General features: G+C 37.3%; 1 pseudogene; it reads right to left on the minus strand.

Annotated features, from left to right (window-relative positions):
* Positions 1-446: 446 nt before the first annotated feature.
* On the minus strand, positions 447-547 carry LOC118483401 (annotated as a pseudogene).
* Positions 548-12,063: the final 11,516 nt, after the last annotated feature.

The raw sequence follows: 12,063 nt of genomic DNA on the forward strand, positions 1-12,063 counted from the left end.
TTTGTTGTTTTCTGCTACTTGCGTTTTTGCCTTAGTACACTAGTTATTTTAGACTTAACACTAGGATGACAAAACGAACCATTTAAAAGCATGTTTGTCCTTCTGCTAATGCGATTCGGATTAGCATTTTTAGACCCTAGGTGGTTGCGAACAATTTCACTATTCCTCCTCAACTCATTTAGATGATTCAACATTCATGTCAATACAACGGACTAGCTGATGAAGACCCTAATGATCATATCGATAAATTTCTTGAACTTTGAGACACGTTTAAAATCATTGAAGTCACTGATGATGCAGTTAGACCTCGTTTGTTTCCTTTCTCGCTCGTAGGAAAAGCCTGTTCTTGGCTTAGTTTTTTAGAGCCTGGATCTGTTACTACATGGAGAAACATGGCTGACTATTTTCTGACTAAATTCTTTTCTCCATCTAAAACTAATTGGTTAAGGAGCAGGATATAAGCTTTTGAGCAAGAAGATGATGAACGTTTTTCTGAAGTATGGGATCGTTACAATGAGTTTCTTAGTAATTGCTCTCATCATGGTATGGAACCTTGGATGGTCATGAACACATTCTATAATGGATTGTGTGTTCCATCTAGGCAAAATCTCGACATGGTAGCTGGGAGAGTATTCTCGGATCTAACCGCAACTCGGATCTAACCCCCATTGCGGCTTGAGCCCTCATTGAGAATCGTTGCTAATGACCATCCATCTAGACGAGAATCTAAGACTTGATGAAAACCCGAAGTTCGCCAAGTTGAATCTCATTCAAAAGTGAATGTGTGTGATACCTAAGTTAATTAGATAAGTTAAACCGCCTTTTTAGCGTATTCATAACCAAACTAATCGAAGGTCTCATTTATGAAGAAATTACAACCACCCAGGTTCGGGGTTAATCATTTGTCTTTAGTTTGGTTATGGTTTGATTAACCTCTTTGAGAAGAAGATGACTTTGCTTCTAGATGATTCAATTGAGCTATCGAACGGTGGATTCAACCGTTACAAGGTCTATACATAGAAGATTGTTTTGTTTACATAGGATTCAATATATACATAGTCGGATAATTGTAATTGTAATTGTAATTATCTAGCCAACCTTGTCATCTGGCAAACTACAATCATATGGGAACCTTTGAATCTAGTGACAAACCCAAGATTTTTTTCTATGGTTTTTCGGTGATCTGATTTCACAACCAAATAGTAGAGTTTTCTGGTTGAGTCAGGTCTAGGATCATAATTATATACGAAATCTTAATAAAGGAGTATTACTTGAAGAAGATGATGACTCAAACGTTGAAGTTTTATGGTTGGGTCGGGTTGAATAGTTTTAGAGTGTGTGCGAGTTGCGATTCTAAAAAGATCAATATGTCTGAACTAACCTTTCAATTACTAGATCATCTTTTAAAACTGAAAATTATGTGGCAAATCTTTTTGAGTTTTTAAAATTTGACTCGGTCCCAATTTGATTTTCTACTCGCACTTTTTGAGTTTTTAAAATTTGACTCGGTCCCAATTTGATCTTCTACTCGCACCTAGACATGCGGTATGTCTTGTGGAGAGGGTGTCGTGAAGGTGACGTGACATCATGGCCACTAGTAACGCCCCCCCCCCCCCCCAATTGGTTAAGCGTGAAAATAGTAGAAATCACCATCATACCCATGAGGTGACCGTTTGGAAAAGAGCAATTGGGCTCTATTAAAACAACAACAACAATAATCATTTTCTTAAATTCTATTTAAGAGCGCACATTTCACATATGTTTTTCGCACGATCTGTATTCTTTCTGTGACAAATTCTCTCCAGCCTTCTAAAAATATATACAATTTTTTTTTTGAAATCATGGTTTCTTCATCCTCATCTGAGCAATTCGTAACTTTTTACGTTGGGATGTCAGAGGTAAAAGGGGTTTTACTACCTTATAAAAGTGTACATCGACGATTCGAGAAATGGCATACGACACTTCTAGCGATGCATGGGATGAGCATTTGTAGATGGCGGAAAGAACATCACGGGATAGTCTGTATAAATTTTCCAAATGTGTGGTCAAGCTATATAGCAAGAAGTATTTTCGTATACCAACACGAAAGGACATCAAATAACTATATGCAGCCCACGAAAGAAGAGATGGATTCCTTGGAATGCAAGGCAATATCGGTTGTACACGTAATTGCCCTAATGCATGGGGATGTCAATTCACGCACGGTGATATAGAGCATCCCTCAATAATGCTAGAAGCTATGACTCCTCAAGATCTATGGCCTTGACATGGTTTCTTTGGTGTCGCTGGTTCAGATAATGACTTAAATGTTCTTCACCAGTCTGAGGTTTTCAACGACATCATAAAGGGTATCAGACCTGATTCTTCGTTTATGGCTTCAGGGGTGGAATACAACAATGGGTATTACCTTGCTGATGGTATATAGCCTAACTATGCAATATTTGTTAAAACTATACCGTATCCGGAAGATGATAAAAGAAAAAAAAAGTGCCAAGAATTGTTAAGAAAATATGTTGAACGATTACTTGGTGTTTTAAAGCAATGATGGCACATTGTGCAAAAGCCGGCACGTGCATTTACGCACAAAAAAATGAGACATGTTATGCATGCTTGTATCTTACCGCATAAGATAACTATCGCAGATGAAGGTAACATCATATGCAAATACGAAGCAAACCGAACGACGTTCATGAGGATATTGAACCTGTTGATGAGGCTCAACAAGAGGTAAACATGTGGACATTACAAAACCAGCATACGCACCTCAACATTTGTGTTGATTTGATCGAGCATGTTTATTAGTTTTAGATTTTTTTAATTATGTAGTTTTATTTTATTGATATAGTTTTTAATTATGTTCTTTTTATGGTTCAATTTTTTTATCAATGAAAAGTTTAATTTTTTTTTTGTTTAAAAATTAAATAAATGGGGAAAAAAGAGGGGATACCGATCACACTCCTTGAAAGTGGAGGAAAGAGACTATGGAAGAGCATACAGACATGACATTATGACATTGAGATGGAGGACAATGATAAATGTTAATAGTGAACCAGAGCTCGTAACCTTACTATTAGGCATCAGCTCACCTCCACAATTGTATCATCGCATACCTTCGTGCTTAGCTTAAAAACCATCCTCCAAGCTTATTTATTTTTTATTAAGAAATCTCTTATTTTGTACGCTTTTTGTATCCTCCAAGCTTATTTATTTTTGATTAAGAACTTTCTTATTTTGTACACTTTTTGTAATTAAATACATCCCAAGTTGATCAACAAATTTCTCAAAATTATCAATCATTCATAAATAAATAAATAAAAATTAGTATAAAATATTACTTGTATCACAAACTAGTGTAAAAATTAAAGAGTTAAATACCATTTTAGTCCCTATGGTTTGGGCTATTTTGCCAGTTTAGTCCAAAGGTTTGAAACGTTGCCATTTTAGTCCAAATATACAATAAGTATTGTTTTGTTCACATGAACAAATATTTGTAATATGTCCTCCGGAATCACGTACCTTAAACGTCTCATTGACAAAAGAGAAACCAAATTTTCTTTATAAAGAAAAGGTTTAACGAGTACATAAAAAATAAAGCATCAAACTATCAAAGCAATCTCATACATTCACAACCTTCTTTTGCATTGTTTAACTAATAAGTATGGAATGATACTAGACTTCAATAATACTTCATTTTCTCTTTTATTTACATAGAAAAGCAAAAGCACAAGTTCCTTTAGTTACTATTAGGAATCGAAGGAAAACACCAATATATTTACATATATTAATCATAAGAAATAAAAAACTTTATTACATGTCCGTCAATGTCTCAATGATACCAATACATGAAACTATATATACACATATTTGAAAATGCTAGAAATATTTTTAATAAGAAAATTAATTACTTGAGCTAATTACATATATAGTGCTTGTTGTTAAAAAAAATAGTATATTTAGGTACTAAGATTTTTGAGTAACAGGTTTAGGTTTTATGGTTTCAGTTTTGTAACACTTTAGGGTACTAAGACCAACAAATAGGGTTGTAAACGAACCGAAGGAACACTTCGTTAAGGAAATAAATGTGTTCACGAACGGTTCATAAACACTTAACGAACAAGATTTCGTTCACTAAGGAAATCAGCGTATTCACAAACGGTTCACGAACACAAATAAATTCGCGAATACGACGAAGGCTAAAGGTGGATGGTAGAGAGAGCTGTGCTAGAACTTGTGTAACATACGACCCCTCGCATCACCAATATTATCCGCTTTGCCCCTGATAGGTTGTCCATCCAGAAACTCGCGGATTTGTTTTTGGCTGCCCGGGTGGAGACTTCCCAAGAGGTCATCCATCCTAGCACTACTCCCACCCAAACATGCTTAACTGTGGAGTTTTCATGTGCTCCACAACCAACTAAGCCCAAAACGCGCTGGTGATTTAAGAGGCAGCGCATGACTTATGAACCAATATTTCTCCTGGTCACATCCGATGTGGGATTTGTTTAGGGTGTTACAATGGTCCATGTCAATCTTTTTAGTATTGTTACAACTACCTCCTCTTAGGGACTCGTTGTCCTTGATGAGGTTTGCCCCACCATCCCGAACGACACAAAAGTGGCTCTGATACTATTGTAACATCCAGCCTCTCTCATCACCAATATTGTCCCCTTTGCCCCCCATTAGGTCGCCCATCGAAGAACTCACAGATTGGTTCTTGGTTGCCCGGGTGGAGACTTCCCGGGAGGTCACCCATCCTAGCACTATATCCACGTGAACACGCTTAACTGTGGAGTTTTCATGTGCTCCACAACCAACTAAGCCCAAAACGCATTGGTAATTTAAGAGACAGGGGATGACTTATGAACCAAGAATCTCTTCTGGTCATGGCCGATGTGCGATTTGCCTAGGGTGTCACAATAGTCTATCTTAATCTTTTCGGTATCGGTATCGTTACAACTTGAATCCCTAATCGTCAAATGGAGGTCGATCGTATACGTAGATATATATAAAGAGAAACGAAAAGGGAAAAATGCAAAAACAAGCGAACATGAATCGAATATAAACAACGCCAATGAACGAATGTTCGCGAACACATTACCAAACGTTCACGAACATAAATGAACGAATGAGACCTTTGTTCGTGTTCGTTCATTTAGCTAATCGAACTATTTTTTTTTTTGTTCATGGCCGTTCCTTTATTAAACAAACGAACGTAAACGAACTTCCCGACGAACGGTTCACGAACTGTTCTGTCGCAGCCCCCTGACCCCTGCTCCGGGAGCGGGCGCCGCGAGGATCAGATCCAGTGGTATCGGTGTTTATTAATTTGGCAACAGAAATGAGACATCAGGACCGTAGTTAAAATTTTTTTATCAGAGTTTAAAACACCAAACTTTTTATAATAAATAAATTTGGGATAAAACCCAAGTTTTCATTACAATACATTTGTAGGGACAAACCCTAATTATTGAAAATAAATTCTCCTTTTTATTTAGGTAACTTTTATAGCCACTTCTTTAAGCCTTCAGTGCTCTCCAGCTGGCTTCTATTGGCTTCACATTAAGTTACCTGAAACGGGTTTTAAAAAGGTTTTATCAGCAAGAAATACTGGCGAGTACATCCCAGTTTAATCAAAATAGCTGTATAACTTTACAGTATTGAGAGCGATTACAACGTTTATATTTACCAATATACTCATTCAGTACTGTCAACACCTGACTTTAGGTGATGCGGTGATATCATCAGTGACAATCTTCACATACAGTGAAGAATGTTGGATATTGGATGTTTGGGTGACTGTAGGGTATTGGAATGATGCGGTTTGGTTGGTGACTGGTTGTAGGTTGTCGAGATTTGGTAATGGAAGTGGTGGTATTTGAGTGGTGGAAGTAGGTTGGGTGGATTATGGTGGTGGTTCAGATGGTATAGTAGTGTTTGGTGCGGGTTGAGTAGGTGTTGGTGAGAAATGGGGTGTTGGTGGATATGTGGGAGGTTGATTACTTGAGTTTTCCATTTGTCTGATTGATGATAGCGGTGAGTTCAAGATCTTGTTTTCTCAGTGCAACACTCGGGTGTGCCGAACGATTCGCTCAATTTCTGGATCATAAACTAGAGGCGAAGACTTCCTAGACTTCCGAGTATGATGCATACACGTAAGAGTTCACCTGCACACCACAAACAAGAAAAATCTCGCGTAATTCTGAACAAATCAAAACAAAATAAAATGACACTATTTTTGGGTTTTTATCTATTTCTACTAAAAACTTAACACTAAACACTTTGCGCACGCCTCCCCGGCAACGGCGCCATTTTGATGTCTGTCGTGAAGAACATGCAAAAGCCAACTAACTCTATAGATAAGGTAAGTCAAATATCGAACTAAAGGAGGATTGTAGAAAGTGTGTAATGCTTAGCTTTGATTAACTACTATTGAAAAAAAAAACTCAGTTGTTGGATTTGATTGATTATCTAAAATTACGAACTAAAAAGAGAAGTTTAAATCAATAGAGAAACAATGGTTCCTCCAGATTTCAGGTTTTGCAACTAGGTTCAACTATGTGTTTAATCGAAACACTTACATAGACATAAGTGTTGAATCTAATTAATCAATTGTGATAATCAATGACTAAGTACTCCAGTCAATACATAACGGGAGGTTATCAAATAATTATCAATTTCAATTACCAACCCTAATCCCATAGCAAATATATCCCAATTACTAGAACTCTCGGGAATTGAATGATTAAGAATCAAGGTTAAACAAAATGTAATCAGTTACAATCGATTAATCAAATCAAAGGTGAAAAGCATCGAATGCTTAGATCACCGAGTTTAATGTGACAACCCATTATTTACGGCTCCTAGTTACGCGATTAACAAACAATAGGACGATAATAAATAGTGTTTAAGAAGTAGATTAACTTAATTAGGCCTTTGGTGTGCCTAGGAACGTCTATCCGACTTTACAGTGCGCGAACGGTGGTTTACGGAGAAACCTGTTAAATGTTAAATGTTAAATGACAACGAATTGAAACCGAACAAAATACTGACAATGCCGACAAGTTTGAATTTTATGCGAGTATTTTATACTTATAAATTTAGTTTTTAAATTTTTCATACTTCCAAAACATCACAAACGCATGACGATCGAAAAACGCGACTTTGACCGTTATTGACGAGCGAACGCGCAAACGCGATTGCCGACACTAAATTACATCTTTTGAATTTATAACAATAATTTACAACAATTTTTAGAAAAACGGGTGTTGAAAACGGTTCTCGTAAGAGATTTCGGGCCACTTGAAACACGATATTGGGCTTGTGGGCCTTAGGCCCAAGCCCATGCCTATTAAAACAAACCCTAGGTATATAAATGTACTTAACCTTATCATTCCTCATTTGAAACCCTATCCTTATTTTTTTTTCACATAGGGCTGCATACTCTTTCCTCTCTCAATTCTCTTTCTCTGCAAATATCCAAATACAAACATAGAATCCACAGACAATTACCCCATTTATTCAGCTCTCACTCTCGGTTCCCCTTTCCCTCCCTCTGGTTACATGCCAGCGGCAGGAATAACCGGAGGAGATGTGCTCCGGTCATCTTGTTCTTCAGAGTTTTGTTCACCGATAAACACCCACACAACCCCCCCCCCCCCGAATGAATTCCAGCGACGGCAGGTGGTGTCGCCGCCTCTCATGTGACATCTGTGCTTGTAATCATTCTACTAACTTTAAACAGTTCAATTATCAATAAAACATTGTGATTTGATCCCAATATTTGTTTATTTATGTTTGACTGTTTGCACGCTTTAATTTTTGTTCGATTTTAAACTCTATATCGCCTTCTAGAAAGTTATACGCAAACTGATGCGTAAACGTAATCAGTTTAACACGAAAAACACTCCAGAACACCAACATAAGCTTAACATACCTTAAATAACCTTTACATAACATAGAAACAAGTTTTAAAGGGTTTGGTATGGCAAAAACAAGCTTATTCGATCGCAGGGACTATTTACGACAAATTGCGAAAGTATGCCGAAGGCGTATAGTAATGAACACTCCGGAACATGATCATAAGTTAAACATACCATAAATATCCTTTACATAGCTTAGAAATAGGCTTTGAAGGGTTCGGTAGGCTAAAATAAACTTATTTGGTCAAACAGGGACTAAAAGCGTCAAAAAGTGCATAAGTTTGCATTTACGCGCATATCTTACGTTTTGAACATATCCGGACATCCAAAATTTTTTTAATCATTAAAATATTTTATTTTAGTGATTGGAATGCTTAAACTCCATTCGTCGCGCAATTTGGATCGTTTTTCGCATCCGTTCGTGTTTCGTCGTAATTAGCCGAATAACGTGACCGTACGATCAAACGAACCGACATCTGAGATGTTTTCAAACATATTTCATGTTCCCTACACTTTGACATCCGAGATGTTTTCAAACATATTTCATGGTTTTTCAGCAAACAGCAACTGATTTCTGGGTTTTGGACATGGTATTCTCACACTATGGACTGGTTTTTAGGCTCCCTTGGTATACAAATGTCACGGCCCACGATCCGGTTTGACCCGTTTCAGGAGCCGCGGGACAGGAATCCCGTGGTATTTAATTTAGGCGACAGCGGAAGTCTTTTTAAAACAGGATCTCTTTAATAACTTAAACTGCTCGTTTCATAATTTAGGAATAAATTCCCAAAATTTACAATAATGTGATTTCTCAGGGAAATCTTTATTTTCAAAACATGTTCATTTATTTATTCACATTGAGCCACTTTTCTAAGCTGGGAGTGCTCCACGGCACTTTTCTTTGCTCATACCAGATCACCTGAAACATGTTTGAAAAAGGTTTTGTCAGCAGGGAAATACTGAGTGAATCATTCATTTTACTGAAAACGACACATTTGTTATAATCTACAGTATTAAGGGGAATTACAATGTTTCTAATATCAAACCAACTACCCACAGTATTTGTCACTCGACTACCCATTGGCTATCTCGTTGTCCAAATGGTGTCTGTGACTGTGGTCAGATCACCCCTTGGCTAACTCGTTGTCCAAGTGTGACGGGAAATAAGTTATGTATACAAAACCACATACCGGCTGTAACTTGGTGATTACATAGACTTAATCCCTGTAATTATAACTTTGAAAATAATTTGGAGTTTTGTAAAACAGTTGATAAAAAGAAAGAATGACTCACATTGCAGATTTACGAGCAGAGTATAAGCTTTACTGATTAGCCTTCTAACCTAATTTAAATAACAATGCACACACAAACGGGATTAGTAACTAATTCAGCAGTTACGTCAATTCACGAGATTAAACCTTCACAACTATTATCAAGTGCGATACTTAATAATTCAATGGATTCACAACGAATGACAGAGCATAGTCCGAATTCGAACAGCACTCAAACATTCAAGTCGAAATCACAATGAATAACAAAGTACAAGCTCAATTTGAGCAGCACTCGGACAATCGTTGGATAGTTATAATCGATCGGACGTTGAATCGTAATAGCGATCGAGTTATTACCCTGATTGCGGCAGCACCTCGTGATCGTGTGTGTGTGTGGTGAACTGAATTGCTTATAACTCGACGTACACACAGAAGTTTTACGTCGTTTTAATACCAGAAACTAAGTGCCAATGTCGGCTATTTATAGCCAAAATTTGGCCCTGCTTCCGGACAGTAAGCCTGATCCCTTACGGTCCGTAAGGGATACCTATAGGTCATAGACTTGCCATGCACGGGAGTAGCTTGCATGAATCAACAATTTCAACCAATCAGCTGTTAGCAACGTTTTAATTAGGATAATTACCAACTAGGGTTTGCCCCCATCGAGTTTTAGGGGCCCTGATCCTGATTCCGATCATTCTGAAAATTTTAGGGCTAGTGCAGAATTAATTGGGTGTCTCAATTAGGGTTTTCTTATTGACTAATTATCGTCCTAATTATTGATTTTAGTGGCGGTTGTTACATCCTCCCCACCTTGAGAAAAATCTCGTCCTCGAGATTTACTGAAATAGATAAGGGTACTTTCGCTTCATCTCTGATTCCAGTTCCCAAGTATATTCTGGTCCTCTCTTGGATTCCCATTTCATTTTGACCAACACCAGTCGTTTATGTTTGAGAAACTTAATCTTCCGATCTTCTATTTGTAGTAGTTTCTCTACGAATTTCAGTTTTTCATTTACCTCTATATCTTGAAGAGGTACTACCAGGGATTCGTCTGATAGACATTTCTTGAGATTGGATACGTGAAACACATCATGTACTCCAACTAGTTCTTCTGGTAGTTGTAAACGATAAGCTACCGGTCCTATTCGTTGGATCACTGGGAATGGTCCAACATATCTGGGACTCAGTTTTCCTTTCTTACCGAATCGTACTACTTCTTTCCAAGGAGATACTTTCAAAAGTACTTTGTCTCCGACTTGGAATTCTAACGGCTTACGGCGATTGTCTGCATAGCTCTTCTGACGATCTCTTGCAGTCTTCAGTCTTTCCTTGATTTGCGATATCTTGTTAGTAGTTTCTTGCACAATCTCTGGTCCTCATAACTGACTTTCTCCTATCTCTGCCCAACAAACGGGAGTTCTGCACTTGCGTCCATACAGTGCTTCGAATGGAGCAGCTTCGATGCTCGAATGATAACTATTGTTATAGGAGAATTCAATTAATGGTAAATGGCTATCCCAATTACCACCAAAGTCAATTACACATGCTCGGAGCATGTCTTCCAGGGTTTGTATCGTCCTTTCACTTTGTCCGTCCGTTTGAGGATGATATGCGGTACTTAAATTAAGTCGAGTTCCCATTGCTTCTTGGAAACTTGTCCAGAAACGGGAAGTAAAACGACTATCTCTATCCGATACAATGGAGAGTGGGACTCCATGTAAGGATACTACTTCATCTACATACAACTTGGCTAACCTTTCCATGCTAAAGGTTTCCTTTATTGGTAGAAAATGAGCTGATTTGGTTAATCGATCCACAATTACCCAAATAGCATCATTACCTTTTCTGGTTTTGGGTAACTTAGTAACAAAATCCATTGTTATGAGTTCCCATTTCCATACAGGCATTTCTAACTGTTGTAGTAGTCCTGAAGGTTTCTGATGTTCGGCTTTAACTTGTGAACAGGTTAAACACTTAGATACGTATTCGGCTATATCCTTTTTCATTCCTATCCACCAAAAATTATTTCTTAAATCTTGGTACATCTTATTATTTCCTGGATGTACAGTATACCTAGATTTATGAGATTCTTCTAAAATCTTATTTCTTAATTCTCCTTGCTTAGGTATCCAAACTCGTTTCTTGTGGAATCTCCAAATTCCATCTTTTCCTTGTTCTAATTCCTTTAGGTAACCTTTCATTCCTTCAGCATCGTCCTTGATTGCCTTTTCCTGAACTTCCTTTATTTGTTCCATTAAATCTAATTGTAGATTTAATCTAAGAGCACGAACTCGCTTTTGCTTTTCATGATATTTACGACTTAAGGCATCTGCGACTACGTTTGCTTTTCCTTCGTGATATTGAATATCACAGTCGTAATCACTTAAGATTTCCATCCACCTTCTTTGCCTCATGTTTAATTCTTTTTGCCCAAATATATACCTTAAACTCTTATGGTCTGTATAGATAGTAAATTTACTTCCATACAGATAATGTCTCCAAATTTTAAGGGCGAAAATTATGGCTCCCAACTCTAGATCATGAGTTGTATAGTTTTCTTCATGCTTTTTCAATTGCCTAGAGGCATACGCAATTACCTTTTTGCGTTGCATCAATACACATCCATATCCTAATTTTGAAGCATCACAATATACTTCAAAATCCTTGGTTCCTTCGGGTAAAGCTAAAATTGGAGCATTTGTCAATTTATGCTTTAGAATCCTAAAAGCTTCCTCTTGTTTAGATCTCCATTCAAATTTAACGGCTTTACAGGTTAGCTTAGTTAAAGGTACAGCTATCCTAGAGAAATCTTTAATAAATCGTCTATAATATCCAGCTAATCCTAGAAAACTTCTAACTTCCATAGCCGT

This window comes from Helianthus annuus, chromosome 10 (genome assembly GCF_002127325.2).
Source record: "Helianthus annuus cultivar XRQ/B chromosome 10, HanXRQr2.0-SUNRISE, whole genome shotgun sequence".
Lineage (NCBI taxonomy): Eukaryota > Viridiplantae > Streptophyta > Magnoliopsida > Asterales > Asteraceae > Helianthus > Helianthus annuus.